The following is a 17,243-nucleotide window of genomic DNA, read 5'->3' on the forward strand; positions in this document are numbered from 1 at the left end:
ACAGTGCGTGTGTTGCAGGGACTAATGGTTTATGTGCAGGAATGTGTCCCTTTCTGCGCACAAACAATCAATATTGGTGATTTGTTACTTCTATGTGAGCAGCATTCTGCAGGGACACCTTCCCGCACATGAACAATCATTAATGGCATTTTGCTCTTTCTATGTGTGCTGCAGAATGCAGCACGCATAGACAAAAGCAGAAAACGAGGAGAATAGGTATTTCTCCTAGTTGCGCCATTCTAACTCCTATTATTGCATGGAATTCGTTTTTGGCGCTGCCCAGATATACAGATCCTTTTAAATCAGGGGCAGCATCAAAAAGCAATAGGTGTTGCAGTGGAATGGTCACAGCAATAACCATTTCACGCCCCTTTGACGCAGATACCTGCGTCAAAGGGTACCATATTTACAAATCAGCCTTTAAGCCACAAAAAGTGATTTAATGCCACTTTGTAAATATGGTACAGGGCATTGCGCCACCGAACGTCTGTAAAAGTGACTTTCTGTTGGCACAATCGCCTTGTAAATATGCCCCTAAGTTGCTAATCATGCAGTTCAGAAATGGCCTGTGTGTGATACTCCTACCAACAGTAATTGCTGAACATGACTATGCCGCTTTGTCACTGGCCACTGGGCAAAGGGCATTAGTTGCACCCTTGTCTAGTGCTCTGTGATCCTCTACTCAGCTCTTGCTGGGCATGGCCTGAAGATATGCCCAGTGGGCACCGGTATGGTTTGAACACATGAACTTGCTTGGAACACTTTCTTAGAGTACCCTCTGGGCACAGGTATTTAAAGAGGACAAGCCATTTCTCATAGCCCCTCCATGGTGCTGTTACCATGTAAAGATGTGTATCAACATAAATATGGCCACAGAGAATGTGTATTCATCAGAACTAACTTCACCAAAGTACATAATTTGAATTTTTAGACATGCCAAATTCAGGCCAAATGTCTTGATTCCTAAAACAGTAGACCCTCCGGAACATTTTCTCTCCCCCATGCCTCCTCATGGCCCACCCAGGCTTCTTCGTGGTCCCTCAGTTACAGAATCCAAGAGTCAGACCCGCAAGATATAGACCACGATCTGTTTATTGGCTGCATACAATGGTATAATGCAATCAAGTGATCTCACTGCATAATGGTTTTCATATTACGCTGGTTGTTGCCAACTAACTAACAGCACGAAAAGACATATGGTTAAGACTATGTGGGAGTCTCCTTGTATATGTGTTCAAGTGAGCACTATAAACAATGGGCCTCATTTATGAGAAATGACGCATTGCTGCGTGAAAGCAGCGATGCGTCACTTCTCAGTGCGCACTCCTTGCGACATTCCTGATGCATCATATTTAATGTATGACCCATCATGTCGCAAGGAGTTACAGATACGTCAGTATTTCTGACGTATCTGTAAGCGCAAAAGTGACGCATTGCTGGAGTGTGTCACAAAAGTGACGCAACTCCAGCAATGCGTCCTTTCACATGGGGCAAGCCCCATGTGAAAGGGCCTGCGTCAGTCTTACGCCTGCTGTGAGGCAGGCGCAAGAGTTTGACACAACGGTGTCCTAAAAGTGACGCAGTGAAATCTCATAGATTTCACTGCGTCACTTCTACGACCCTTCCTTGCGTCAATACGCCCCCCTTGCATACATTATACCTGGCGCAGGTATAATGTGGCACAGGGGTTTACAAAGTGACACATCTACCTAGATGTGTCACTTTGTAAATATGGCGCAACAAGGCGCATTTTGTTACGCCACTGGTGCGTCACAAAAAGTGACGCACCAGTGGCGTAAAAGTGACGCACAGCCTCATAAATGAGGCCCAATATCTATAGGGAGCGAACAGAGAGGATGTACAAATATCAGAATGTCTCCATACTGAACTGAGGGCTGCATTTGGCCCTAGTCGAGGCCTTGTTCCCACAGTCCACCCAGGCTCTGCATACATGCCTTTTCCACAAGTTGACAAATCCATTGCAGCAGCTTGTAAAATACTGGCCTTGGTAGAGCATGTTTGTGAAGATTGCTGCTGATTTTAACCATGTTTACTGGGTTGTGCTTTCTACAGATCCATGCATAGAAATCATTGGTGGGAAATAAGTGGTTCCACATTCCAGACCCTACATGGCTCTGATAAAGGACAAAGGTTCCCTCATTTATGGAGGGACGTTGATCAAAGATGAATGAGTCTTAACAGCTGCTCACTGTAATATGTAGGTACTTTAATTACAAAACAACAACGTGTTTCAGCACAGTGAGGAGATATGAAAGCAAAAAGTGTACTTCGGAGCTTGTTTACAAAAGGTGGAGGGGGACTGTCCAGGTGTATATCGCGTTTACATTGTGCAGCATACGCCTAGCACCCCAGTTGAACCAGCATCTTCACATGCAAGGGTCATACACATACAGACAGCAAGTCTGTTCTAACTTAAGAAGGTGACCTCCTTACTCTGCCCAGGTGGATTTGGGGTAAAACTCAACAGTGTGTCAGTCACCTAGGATCTGAATTGTTCTGGTAGTCCTGTCAACTGCCTGTCAGTGAAGCATTAAACGAGCTCTAAACAAAGGGAGGCAATCCAAGGACAGGCTGAAATGATGAATAATCCAAGTATAGATATCAAGTAATCTTTAATACTCGAAGAGCTCACATATAATCATCCAGTCAGCTCTGCATCCAGGAACAACTGTCCTTTACAAATGATGCACAGAAATATGACATACATAACATTCCATATTCCAAAAGCACTAACTAGAAGATGAACATAGGAAGGAGAAAGAATATTAAGAATGCAAACACAACACATCCCTCTCTTCCCAAAAACACAAAAAGAAAAATAAACAAATGAAAGAAAAAACAAAACTTGAAAACAAAGTCTCTAAACTTAAAAAGTATAGTTTAACTATTATTGATAACATAATATTTGAGCCAAGAAGGCACCACCCTCTTCCTTGAGGAATGACGACACAAAGAAGAGTTATTCTTTTCAGAATCAGATACTTCATCACATGAAACATTAGACTCTTCTGAAATATCACCAGAAGGGACAACTTCTCCAGAGGTTAAAGGAACAACGTTTTCCACTTCATTATCACTAGAAGGACAAATAACCTCCTTACATTTAACATCTACTTCCTTAGAAGAACTATCAACATCCAAATCCTCTGGTTTCCAAACAGTATTAGAACTGCAAAGTTTACATTTCGCAATCCTATTAAGATTCCATACTTTTCCATTGCTAAGCCTGACAGAGTTTCTCAAAACCTCAACAACTTGAAAAGACTCTGAAAACTGGGAATTACCTTTTTGTACCTTAAAGGGCTTCTTAATGCGAATCCAATCTCCAACTTCAATCTCAACCTCCTTAGAACCATGTTTCATGTCATGATATCTTTTACTTTTCTCATGCACCTGCTCCATGCGGGCTTTGACCAGCTCCTTAGACCTTGGTTCCGCATCACTAGAAAATAACCATGCAGGAATAGACTTAGAACGAGGATTCCTACCTTTCATCAAAACAAAAGGGGAGACACCAGTTGAATCATTACAAGTAATGCAGTAATTCCAAACAACCTTACCAACTTGTGTAGGCCAATCCAAATTGTTGCTTAAAGATAACTGAATAGTATTTTTCAGAACCCTATTAAACCTTTCAACTACGCCATTACCACTAGGATTATAAAGTGACGTTTTCCTGTGATTAATTCCCAATTTCTTAAAATACGCTTTCGCCCTTAAAGATAAAAACTGAACACCATTATCCATGAGGATACAAGAAGGAATTCCTTCAGCAACAAAGGTTTCATCAAGAAAGGTAAGAACTGCATCTGTATCTGCTTTTTCAACAATTTTGACAACAGGCCATTTAGAGAAAAGGTCCATAATAACAATTAGGTACCGATGCGATCCATCATGTTCTTGAACAGGACCCATTATGTCCACTGCTATGCATTCCCAAGGATTGTCAGGAAAAGAGCTCTCTAACATCGGAGGACGAAAAGTACGTAAAGTCTTATCCGAAGATGCACAAATAATACAATTCCTCACCACTTTCTCTATTTGAGAATCACAACCAGGCCACCAAAACAAATTTTTAACCAATGATTTTGACCTCACAATTCCTTGATGACCCTCATGGCAGAGTTCTATGATACCCTCACGTAAAGCTATAGGAGGAATTATCCTTTCACCTCTTAAAAGTGTATCATGTGCCACAGAAAGTTCGACCTAACCTCCCCAAAAGGCCTAATAGTGTCCTCCAATAAATCCTTTTTAATTGGCCAACCATTAACAGAAATAGAAATGACCTTTAGCAAAACAAGATCTGAGGAATACTCTTTACTCCATTCCTCTTTAGTGAAAGCAGAAAAACCCTCATCATGTACATAAGCAATTTGCAACTCATTCCATTCATTATTTTCACATTCTTCCAACATGACTGGCATCCTTGACAAAAAATCTGCAACCACATTGGTTTTCCCTGGAACATAACAGATCTTGTAAATAACATTTTGCAATCTCATTGAGATCCTAGCTAATCTTGCCGATGCATTAACCACACCCTCCGTTGTTAAAATCTTCACTAAGGGTTTGTGATCACTGCGTACCAAACACATTTTTCCCCAAACAAAGGATTTAAAATGTTCTAATGCCCAAGCACATGCTAGGGCTTCCCTTTCTATAATTGGGTATTTCTCTTCAAACGGAGATAAAGATCTTGAAGCATAAGCAATTACTTTTTCAATACCCTTCTTGTCTACTTGAGCCAAAACAGCACCAAGGCCCTTGTTACTAGCATCTGTCGTGATTATACTCTCCAATGACGGATCAAAACTATGCAAAGCAGTGGCCTTAGCGATAGCTTCCTTAATGTTCTTAAAATCCACATCACAACTTGTACACCACTCAAACTTAACATTCTTTTTTAGAATTTGTCGAATGTTATAAGTTATATTTGCAAAATTAGGTACATACTTTGAGCAAAATTCAGCCATTCCTAAAAATGAGGTATTATCATCTTTACTCGTGGGAACAGGAGCTTCTGAAATAGAAGAAACTAAGGATGGTTTGGGTCTAACACCTTCTTCATCAATAATATGACCAAGGTACATTACACTCTTCTGTGCAAATTTGCACTTCGAATGCTCAATAGTAAGACCCTTGCTTTCTAAAATACCTAGGACCTTTTCCAATCTTGACCGATGTTCATCCTCATCATCACCAAAAACGAGGATGTCATCTTGGAAAAATCTGACTCCATTTTCTCCCTTAAACAGTTGATACATTAATCGCTGAAAAACAGCAGCCGCCGAAGCTAAGCCAAAGGGCATTCGTTTATAACGAAAGCAACCAAAAGGTGTTACAAAAGATGTATATTTCATTGACCCAGGACACAAGGAAATTTGGTGATACGCCGACGACAAGTCTATCGTCGAGAACCACCGTGCATTACCAAGACTAGACACCATTTCATTAATTTTAGGAAGTGGAAACTTGTCCACCACAATGTTGTTATTCAAATACCTTAAATCAACACACAATCTTATTTTTCCATTGCTCCGTCTTGCCACGACAATCGGAGAAACCCATTCGCTCGCTTCAATTGGCTCAATAATATTAGTGGAGACCAATTTTTCAAGATCTTTTCTCACCTCATCGCTCACTAAAATTGGAATATTTCTACATTTATGTACTTTTGGAGAAGCATCCTCTTTAATTACAATTTTGTGCTCAAATCGAATTAGATTCCCCAAAGTTTTACTAAAAACCTTAGGAAACTTCTGCAAAATATCTTTAGTGATAGAAGTACTTTCATCCGCCACCAAGACTTGTTCACGGCTATTCGGATCAAGAATGATATGTAATTGCTTTTGGTCGAACAACCCCAAAACTGGCGGTCCCTTTTTAGCTATATACAACTTTCCTCTGCATTCTCTTCCATTGAATTTAAAAACAAACCAACGGAACCCAAGAATAGCAATAGGTTCCCCCATGTAACCTTCTGGATGAATGTCTGATGGCAGCAAGTTTCCACCTACACGTTGGGCAAAAGAAGATTCCCACATTTCCTCATTGACAATCGTGTAGGGCGAGCCAGAATCAGCATACATTTTGACATCCACCCCACCAATATTCATCAAACAAATTGGCTTGTTAATAACATCTTCATCACAAATTTTCAAAACCAACTTATCATGTAAATTCATGACCAAATTATCACCCAAATCACTGTCATTTCCATGGTCCTCATCTTCCTCCATATCATTCACAAACTTAACTTTGCCTTTTTTCCTGTTACACGCTTTAGTAAAATGACCCTTTAATCCACAATTTGAACATTTTGCTTTCAAACCTGGACACCCCTTAAAATCTGCTAAATGCTCCAGACTACTACATCTGTAACATTTAAGTTTAAAATTCGATGAATTTTGTGGATTTTTGTTGAAAAAAGGTTTACTGCTACCAGCCTTAGAATTATAATTACATTTCTTTTTATCCACTGAATTCACTTTCCCAACTATTTCATTATTGACAGAACCATTATCTTGTTTGATGACATTAGTGCATCTACCAGACATTTCTGCTTTACGTGTAATAGCAAGAATATCATCTAATGGAGAATCTCCATTAATCCACAATCTATCTTGTATGGAAGAGTTGTAGGAGTGCATAAAAATTTGGTGTCTAATAAGTTCTTCCTGTAATACACCACATTTACAATCTAGAGATAGTCTTTTAAGGTCTGCCAAATAAGGATCAATGGGGCATATTACCAAGCAATAGCGATAATTATCGCTATTGCTTGGTTAGAGACAAAAATTTACCGCAGCGCTGCGGCGATTTTTAGCGCAAATAAACCTTGGTATTACCAAGGTTTAACGCAAATGCGGTAAAAATCGCCGCAAAGCATGAATATCGCTGAAAAGTCAGCGATATTCATGCATTAGCGAGCTAATGCTCTTAGCCATGTTATCCACATCCCATTGGATAACATGGCTAAGAACTGCTCAGGGCAGGTGTTAGCTTTTGGAGATATTCCCGCTTAGCGCGAATATCTCCAAAAGTTGGTAATAGGAGATAGCGATGTTAGAGACTGTTTTCAGTTGCTAACATCTTGGCACGCCCACTTTGCATCTCATTAGTGATAAATATCACTGACATGCAAAGTGGGGCCCAAGATGGCCGTTATCTCCTACTAGCTGTCGCTAACTGGTGTTAGCGGCAGCTAGGTAATAGGGAGATAATTTTATCTACGCTTTCTTGGCTTTTAAAGCCAAAAAAGTGGAGATAAACCCCCTTGATAATATGCCCCAATATTCTTATCCTTAGTCTGTTTCCTTGAAAACAATTTGTATCTAGTTACCCCAATACAAACTTTAGGAGCAAAATAAGTGTCTAAATGAAGCAATGCCAAGGCATAAACATTTAAATCTCCCGGAAAACTGGGTTTAGTCACAGTTTCATAAACTTTTAAACCAACAGGACCTAGAGAATGTAAAAGAAGTCTTTTTCACTTGAGCATGAGACATTTTTCCTTCTTCATCTAAAGCATCAATATAATTACCGAAATAAGGTTTCCATTCTAACCACTTAAGAGGAGGTTCTGTACCAGAAATCCAAAATGCTTGGGGAGCACTGATGTTATAATTAGGTTGAGTCATTTTTAACAAAAATATCTTAAGTAGAAATAATATCTTAAGTAAAGTACAATAAATAGAAATAACCTTTTCAGCAGTAATATCAACAATTATGAAATTCCCCTAAAAGGAAAACAGAATGCAGATCAAATTCTCGATGAATATCACCTCGGATTACAATTATGTCCCAATAGTGGTATACTGAAAGAAGAGAGATAAATAAATTAAAAAACAATTACAGAAGGTTTGGTGTGCGAATCACCGATGTCGGTATCGCAAAGGTGTGTGAATCACCGATGTAGTTTCCACACGTCGGTATCGCAAAGGTGTGTGAATCACCGATGTAGTTTTCACATGAAATGTTGAAAATAAAGAAATGCGCAATGGTGTGTGAATCACTGATGTGTTTCCACACAGATGCGATGTATTTCTAAAAGTAAACAGTTGACGCGATGTATTTCTCAAGGTAAACAGTTACACAATGAAGCGTGAAGAGTCGACTTGGTTACACCAATATGGCCGCCAATTACGTGGTACGTATGACGTCAAGCATAAGCGTACCCATGCTGCATTGCGTCTATGAAGAAGACGAATTCCTCGGAACAGATCTCACGGATTCCGGTCGGATTATTCAAAAGTTCCAAACTCGGCTCGAGAGTTAACCACGAGGTAATTACTTTAAAAAATGGATGGTGCGTGCTGGTGCGCGATGTAATAAATGATGCAGTTCCCAACGATACTTCCAAACGATGTCGATCTTTATAAGTCCAAAAATAAATCCAATAAAGGTTTCCAAGTAATCGAGTATAGCGGATGTAACCGGATGGAACCGCAATCTTATTCGTTTTAAACTTGGACGTAGCCAAAGTAATGTAGGAAACTCTAATAAATTCGAATAATTAAAATATGTTCAATAAAAATTGCCAGCACTCACATAACACTCCATAATAGAAGTGGAGAAATACAAAATTAAGTCTTTTCTTACTGCAATTCTTCCAAAATCTTCATCTTAAGAATTTCTTCCAGTTAAAATATTGTAATCCAAATAAAATTAAATTCAGTCCAAGGTTGCTCACGTGGGTTCCGCTCTTCGAACCTCGTCGCCAGTGAAATGATGAATAATGGATATCAAGTAATCTTAATACTCGAAGAGCTCACATATAATAATCCAGTCAGCTCTGCATCCAGGAACAACTGTCCTTTACAAATGATGCACAGAAATATGACATACATAGCATTCCATATTCCAAAAGCACTAACTAGAAGATGAACATAGGAAGGAGAAAGAATATTAAGAATGCAAACACAACACAGGCACACAGACTCCTGGTTCATGAAAGCAATCCTCAGGCTCTCATTACTAACTCATTTAAATAAATCACAGGATCTGTATTACTTATAAACATCCAAGGCACTTTAGGGTTTGGGTGGGAGAGAGTGTGTTCAGGATTAGCAAAAACAGTTAAAACCGAGGTACTTACAATTTTTTTTCTGGTTTTTCACACAATTGAACACACCTAAAGCTACTCTGCCACCAGGCATTACCACATGTGCTTCCAGTGTGTCAAAGGGAAGAGAGCACCTACGAATTCCATGGGGGTGCAGGGGAAGAAGTTCTCCACACTGAAGTATATTTTCCTCGTGGAGAAACATAGGGCCTCATTTATGAGAAGTGAGGCATCGCTGCGTGAAAGCAGTGATGCGTCACTTCTCAGTGCCCCTCCTTGCGACATATTGGATGCTTCATATTTACATTATGACGCATCATGTCGCAAGGAGTTACAGATATGTCAGTATTTCTGACGTATCTGGAGGCCCAAAAGTGACCCATGTTGGAGTGTGTCACAAAAGTGACGCAACTCCGGCAATGTGTCCTTTCACATAGCGCAAGCCCCATGTGAAAGGGCCTGCATCAGTCTTACGCCTGCTGTGGGGCAGGCGTAAGATATTAACGCATTTGCACCCTAGAAGTGGCGCAGTGAATTCTCGTTGATTTCACTGCGTTACTTCTTCGAGCCTTACTTGCATCAAAACCCCCACCCTGCATACATTATACCTGACACAGATATAATGTAGCGCGGGGGTTTAAAAAGTGACGCATCTGCTTAGATGCGTCACTTTGAAAATAGGGCGCAACAGGAAGCATGTTTTACGCCACCGATGCGTCATAAAATGTGAAGCAGCGGAAGTGCAAAACTGTAGCAAGGCCTCATAAATAAGGCCCTTTTTGTGCTTAAAACTCAAAGAAAATTATACCTCGCATTTTTATTTTAAATACATACCACTCATACTATATTGCTAATTTAAGTGACTGAACATCAAAACATAAAAATTGCGTAAGGTACATATTCCACTACTGCATACAAAAACGTGCAAGAATATAATCATCAGTGAATGGTATTGGCTGTAACATCGTCAGAAAATGAATCATTGTCATTTGTCTGTTTCAGTATGCATATCACGTGATATAATTGACATGTCATGTCTTTCTTTCGTTTCGATGTTTGCATTGCCAGGTCCTGGATGCTGTCTGTGTACATTCTATGGTAGGACGGAGGCGAGGATTATGCATATCTTCCTTCACTTTATTATGCATAACAGGTTAAAAGAACATTATACAAAAAACAATAAATTCAATAGACTACACTACCCATGAACCATTGGAGAGCAGTCTCCATGGTAACAATAGTCCAATCCTGTGACAGTCCACAATATATAATCCTATGGCGTCCCTTCCGCTTCCTCTTCTTCACTGGAGGATGTTAAACTGGGATTACTGCTTCATTCGAACTTTTGATCATTCCCTGTAACATAGAGACAATCTCGTTATCCAGTTCCTGAATATACAGAGACCTTCACAATACACATGATAACAAAGAAACCAATGCAGAAAATAACATTTCAAATGTACCAAATTTAACACAGAAACCAATGCAGAAAATAACATTTCAAATGTACCAAATTTCAATGGCATAGTGTGGTATCCTCCACTTCCCTTGCATGTCCTTGCCTCTGCCTTATGTGTCCTACCTCTGTTCCATCTTGGAATGTGCCTTATTCAAGGTGTTCCACCTTCTCTGGTCAGTTGCCTGCTGGTCTTTGGAGGATGAGGTCCCTGGTTTATATGCTACAATAAACTTCCTCCTTCTCACCTTTACTTGCCTGGACTTCATTTATTGGATGATTCTACATTTTGGCGACGATTGGACTACACCTACGCACAGGGGCCTCAACTCACCAACACCTCGATTTGTGGTATTTTCCTTGTTTCCTGTAATTTCAACATATTTGTCTGTTCCACAACAATTTCAAGCTCAAGGATCTTTCCAAGAACTTCATTCACCTCACCAGCGACAAAGCAACCAAAGGTACTGTCTATTTACATATCCTGGTATTTATTAAAACCTGGATATGCAATCAATCCCCTTTTTTTCAAAAACTTCTTTAAGAGGTTTGTGGTCAGAGATAACAGAAAACCTTTTGCCCCAGACAAATTTCTTTAATTTATTAACAGCCCAATAAACAGCCAGAGCTTCTTTTTCCACCACGGAATAATTTTCCTCAGCACCTCTTAGAGGTCTTGAAATGAAGAGTATGGTGTTGTCAGTTTCCTCACCCTTCTGCAAAAGAACAGCTCCAATACCTTTGCAACTGGCATCAGTCATTATATAGGAATCTTTTGTGGGATCAAAGCTAGCAAGATTCTGCACATTATTGAGACAATTCTTAATAAGATCATACTCCTCACAACAACCTTTGTCCCAAACAAATTCTTGTCCTTTTCTAAGTAAAGCTCTCAACTTTTCAGTCTTCTGGGCAAAACCAGGAACAAATTTATTATAGAACTCTGACATCCCAAGGAACTTAACTAACTCATCTTTATTACTGGGATAATTGAGATTGGATATGGCTTCCACCAACGAAGGTTTAGGTTTGATACCAGAGCCTGACACAAGATGTCCTAAATATTCAATTGTCTCAACCCCCAATTTGCATATATCTAATCTAAGTGTGAGACCCGCGTCTTGCAACCTATGCAAGAACGCGCACACTCTGTCATCGTGTTCTTTAGAACCAACGCCATGAACCAAGATGTCATCTTGATAGACCTTAACACCACACAGACCATCCAAAATTCCCTCCATCACTCTTTGAAACACTGAAGCCGCAGAAATAAGCCCAAACGGCATTCTAAGAAATTTATACGTCCCAAAGGGAGTGATGAAGGTTGTGAAGTCCTGACAAGATGGGTGTAGTTTTACCTGGTGGTAGGCAGAGGAAAGATCCAGCGTAGAAAAATGTGTGGCCCCACCTAAAGACGATAGCATTTCAGTAATGTTCGGTAGGGGATAATGGTCAACAATCACAGCTTTGTTTAACTCCCTCATATCAATGCATAATCTTGCCTCGCCATTGGCCTTGCGGACCATCACTACAGGCGAAACCCATTCTGTACCTTCGACCTCCTCTATTACACCATTGTTTTTCAGTTTCTCAAGCTCAGCTTTCATTTTGTCACGAACCAGAAGTGGGACGTTTCTTACCTTCGCCACAATGGGAACAGAGTTTTCTTTTAATTTTATCAAGTGAAGGTATTTTTTAAGACACCCCAGATCCTTGGAAAACACTCCAGGATATCTTTTGGCCCAACCAGTGTGATCCGAGACAGCTGCTACATCAACCGGCATTTCTCTCAAACAGACCGAAGGAGACTGATTGGGATCAAGGTAGACCCCGAGGTCTCTCTGATGTAGCCAACTGATAAGGGAATCTCCTTTCATAGAAATATAAATTTTACCGGCTGTGACTCTCCCTTTAAAATCAATTGAACCTAGAAAGTATCCTAAAAGACTTATTATTCTGCCACCATACCCTCTAGGGATTAGATCTGGTTTGAGTAACTTTACTTTGTTACGTAAGTATTTTTCAAAGAAAACCCTGGGAATTAGTGTAATCTTGGCACCTGAATCAAATAGCATGTTAACAGAACATCCCTCAATGGAAACGTCTTCCATTGGGCCGTCAAGACCCACTGCATTCACTTGACATACACTTGAGTCTGTTTGTTCTTGTTCATAAATATCCACCACTCGCACTTTCTTTTGAGCCTTACTGGACCTACAACATTTTGTGAAATGCGCTCTCCTCTTGCAAATAGAACAAGTAGCTTTCCAACCAGGACAATCCTTGGCATTGGCTAAATGTCCTACATTTCCACAACGATAACATTTAAAGCTGGTTGGTTTAACATCCGAACCAGAATTTTTGTTATCATTGGTGTTTCCCGTGTCAGAGGTGTTAGACTTTTGAATTGTGGGAACTGAGGACGTCTTTATTTCTTTTACTTCAGTAGACCCTTTTTTCTCTTCTGAGGTGTTCTTACGGATAACCTCAGAGCAGGTATTAGAGTGCTCATGAAAGAAAGTATGTGAGTATAGATTCACCACACATTCCTCTACTGGTGTGTCACCTTTCGTCTTGTTCAAGGGAAGGTCTCCTTGCACTCCTCTCAAGCCTTCTTGGGTTGGTACGAAGATTGGGGTTAATGACACTTTGAGCGCTGACTGGAAAGAGAAGGAGTTGGGAAAGGCAGCGAAAAGGAAGATTGAGTACGACATAAGAAAAGCTGCTAAAAAAACCGTGGTGAGAGTGGGAGATGTGGTAAGGATTAAATTGCCAGAAAGAAAGTTTGGTGTTTCAAAATTCAGCCAACCAATCAAAGTTATAAAACTTCTAGGTAATGCAGTTAAGACACAGGATCATAAGGTGTGGAACCTCAGCAGAATAGCTGTGTGTCGCGCCAAGAATATGGAAGACAATGTTGTGTGTCATTCTCCTGTACCCTCAACCTCTGTTCCTGTTAGAAGATCTACAAGGAAGAGTTCTGTTCCTTCTCGTTTTATTGACTGAGTTCCTGCTCACTTGTTACTGTAAATGTAACTGTTTTGCTTCACATTTTCTTCCCTCAATGTTCACCACACCCTCCACTCACCTTTTGTGTTTTATTGATAAGAGGGAGGTCTTGTGGTATCCTCCACTTCCCTTGCATGTCCTTGCCTCTGCCTTATGTGTCCTACCTCTGTTCCATCTTGGAATGTGCCTTATTCAAGGTGTTCCACCTTCTCTGGTCAGTTGCCTGCTGGTCTTTGGAGGATGAGGTCCCTAGTTTATATGCTACAATAAACTTCCTCCTTCTCACCTTTACTTGCCTGGACTTCATTTATTGGATGATTCTACACATAGGCATTTGATCAACAACAATAACATGTAAGCACTTACTTACTCATTTCGAAAAAACCTCCAGGGTGGGAAGGTAATAAAAATTAATCTCAGGGAGGGATAATCCTCGTCTCCTAGTCCTTAATAGTATTCAAAATTTCCTTCTCGTAAGCTGGGAAATTTGTCATTTTATGGCAGGTGGAGGCAAGGATTATGCATGTTCAAAGCTTACTTACGACCAGAGACGCCGCTTCCGAAATGGGTTTAAAATAGACTGCCTCTCTCCGGGGAGACCGGAGTCTAAGGTGATTTCCTTGTATTCCTTAATGCACCTCACCACACATAACTTAGGATGATCCGGAAAGGAAGGATACGATACTGACCTGGTATTGGTTTACGTCCTCCATTCAATGGTAAAGGTGACTCCTTCCAGAGTAAAAACCCTTGGTGTGATGTCCAGAGCTCTGACATCTGACACTCTTTTACATGAGATTAGACATAGGAGAATGGGTTACTTAGCTGACCGCTCCTTGCGGGACAGATACTGATTGTCCTGCTAACCCAACAGGAGTCTCAGAACCTAATTAACATCCCACAGGCCCGAATACCTAGGCGCAGGCGGTTTAGACAACCAGATGCTTCGCATCAGTTTACAAAACCAGGGGTGTTCCCCTGCCGGTCTGCCATCAATCTCACAGTGTCCTGCGGAAATGGCCGAACAAAAGGAGTTAACCGTTTGGTAGGCCAGACCCTCATGGGACAATTCCATCAAAAAATTAAAAATGTGAGTAACTTGAGCCCCCATGAGATCCACGTATCTCTCCAGATACGAACAAATCCATTGTCACCAAGCCGAGCGATACCTCTTGACTGTACCTGATGCCCATGCCTGTTGGATGAGGTTCACAATCTCCATGGTAACAATAGTCCAATCCTGAGTCACTCTACAATATATAATCCTATGACGTCCCTTCCGCTTCCTTATTCTTCACTACTCGTCAGTTAAGTGGCATTCCGTACATACCCCGCTTACCTGACTTTTATTGCTCTATGGGTAGCGGTTTAGGAGCGTTTTTGAAAGTCTTTATAAGTTGCGTGCTTTGATTGCTCCCTAGTGTGGTAGGCTTTGGCTTTCGCCTGAGCGCTTTCTCCCCTTTCATTCAAGGACCTTGGGGCGTGCGCTTAGCGCGCTGAGAGGTTTCAGTCAGGCGCGTCAACACTGTCTGAGGCAGCTCTGTCGGGCGCTACTGCTGGCTTTTGTGCGCGCTTGGGAACTCGGGCGCTGAGCTTAGAGCCGGCCAGCTCCCCTACCAACTCTCTCCGTTTACACCGCTGCATGGTGATTTCCCCCACACGCGAGCTGCTACAGGGGACTGATTTATCTCTTTCTCGAGTAGATTTTTGACAGCTTGGGATAATCATAGCTGTTTGAGCACCGGAGAGGGGGCTGCCTGGCATACTCTTAAGGAGTTAGTTGTGCTCTCGCCCTCTACTGGCATGTCTTCTTCAGATGACCATTTGTATTCCTCCTTACAGGAGGTGGAAGAGGAATGGCCTCCCCAGCGACTCCCACCTGCAGTGGACCAAGTTCTCTCAGAGGCCATCTCTAGGGCGCTGGCCACCCTGCAAGGTACGGTGGATCAGTTGGCCAAAAGCATCCTGGTGGTGTTCAGAGATCCCAGTTCAGCAGAGGCAGGTCCCAGTGCTCTCAGGTGGGGAGTCGGAAGACCATGAAGCATCACGCTGGGCACTTGGAAGGATGTGACAGGCTAAGGGAAACCTTCCTTAAGAGTGCACGAACGCTCAAACACTCACCCTGCCGGGAAGAGGATGAGCCTGGAGAAACCTATGATACGGTTGCCCCAAATTCGGACTCCGATCCGGTCTTTCCCTTGAAGGGGAGGGTGTGTTGGGGGAGATCTCTCCTCCGACGAGGATAAGGACTCGGGTCGTCCCTGGCACCCAGGTTCCCATTCCTCTGAGTCTCTGGACGGGGACGGGGGACCCTCTGACATTTTTGAACCCTCGCAGCTTTATCAGCCTAGGTCGTCGAGTGGATCCCTGATGCCAAAGTGGCGGAGTACGTGGTGGCAAAAATTCACCAACCTCTGGAGAGGGAAGTTAGGACTAGGATGAGGGGAGAATGCCCCCGGCCTTCGCTCAAAGGGAAAGTGGCACACACTCATGAAATAGATGAGAAGCTTTGTACTTTTTTTGCCAAATATATGCGAGACCCGAAATCCCTTCTTATAAAGAGAGATCCCAAATTAGGGGACCTAGCTACCTCTGAGGTAGGCCCTGTGGCTCAGGGTAAACTCTTTGGTGAGCAATTTGTCAAGGAGCTTAACAAATTTGTCACCACTTTTTCAGCCCTAGATATGGCTCAGGCCTCCATAAAAACAGATTTTTCCAGGGCGGGTTTTTGTTGGGGCCGGAAGAGGCAGGGGTCGTTCCTCCGACCGCACCCAACAGCAAGGCTCCTCCAATAGAGGTCAACAAAGACGCAATAATGGCTAGAACGACGGTCGCCAGGAAACCTTTTATCCCAGTAGAGGTTCCGGAAGAGGGAAAGGTCGGAACAACAGAGGAGGCACCAATGCCCTTGGAGGCCCCTCTGATATGAATGACCCTTTCTTCTCCTCAAGATTTAGGGGGGAGGCTCCTACTCTTCTGTCACAATGAGGGAAAGATAACATCAGACCCGAAGGCATTGCAGAACGTAAGGTGTTTCCACATAGAGTTTTACGTCACCCCCTATTCAGGTGGTACGCCCAAGACCCTTACATTTCTCAGCATAAGAAGAGAGTTTGATAGAAGCCGAGGTTTCTGAACTTCTAAGGAAAGGAGCTATTTGCAGGTCGGTACTTCATCCGAATGGCTTTCTCAGCAACCTCTTCATAGTAGAGAAAACAGACAAAGGCTTCTGGCTGGTTATCAATCTAAAGGAGTTCAGCGAGTGGCTGGTTTACCGCCACTTCAAGGTGGAGGGGATACACTTACTTCGGGTCATCCTCCTTCCGGGAGATTGGATGGTCCGACTCAATCTGAGGGATGCTTACCTGATGGTTCCTCCTCACAGGCGATTTCTCCAGTTTGCTTGGAAAGGGCAGATTTTTAAGTTTAGAGATCTGTCCTTCAGCCTTTCCTCAGCCCCGTGGTGCTTCACAAAGCTGTTGCGACTGGTGGTGGAGATGCTCTGCGAGCGGGGGCGGGGGGGAATTGCTTATCCACCTGGACGATATCCTTATCATTGATCAGTCTCTGGTGCATCTCACCCAGAATGTGACCATGACTATTGCATTACTCCAGATCTGTGTTGTGTAATCAACGATCAGAAGTTGGAACTGTGTCCGGCACAGCAGATGGTCTTTTCTGGGTTTTCTC

Source organism: Lissotriton vulgaris, chromosome 3_1 (genome assembly GCF_964263255.1).
Source record: "Lissotriton vulgaris chromosome 3_1, aLisVul1.2, whole genome shotgun sequence".
NCBI lineage: Eukaryota > Metazoa > Chordata > Amphibia > Caudata > Salamandridae > Lissotriton > Lissotriton vulgaris.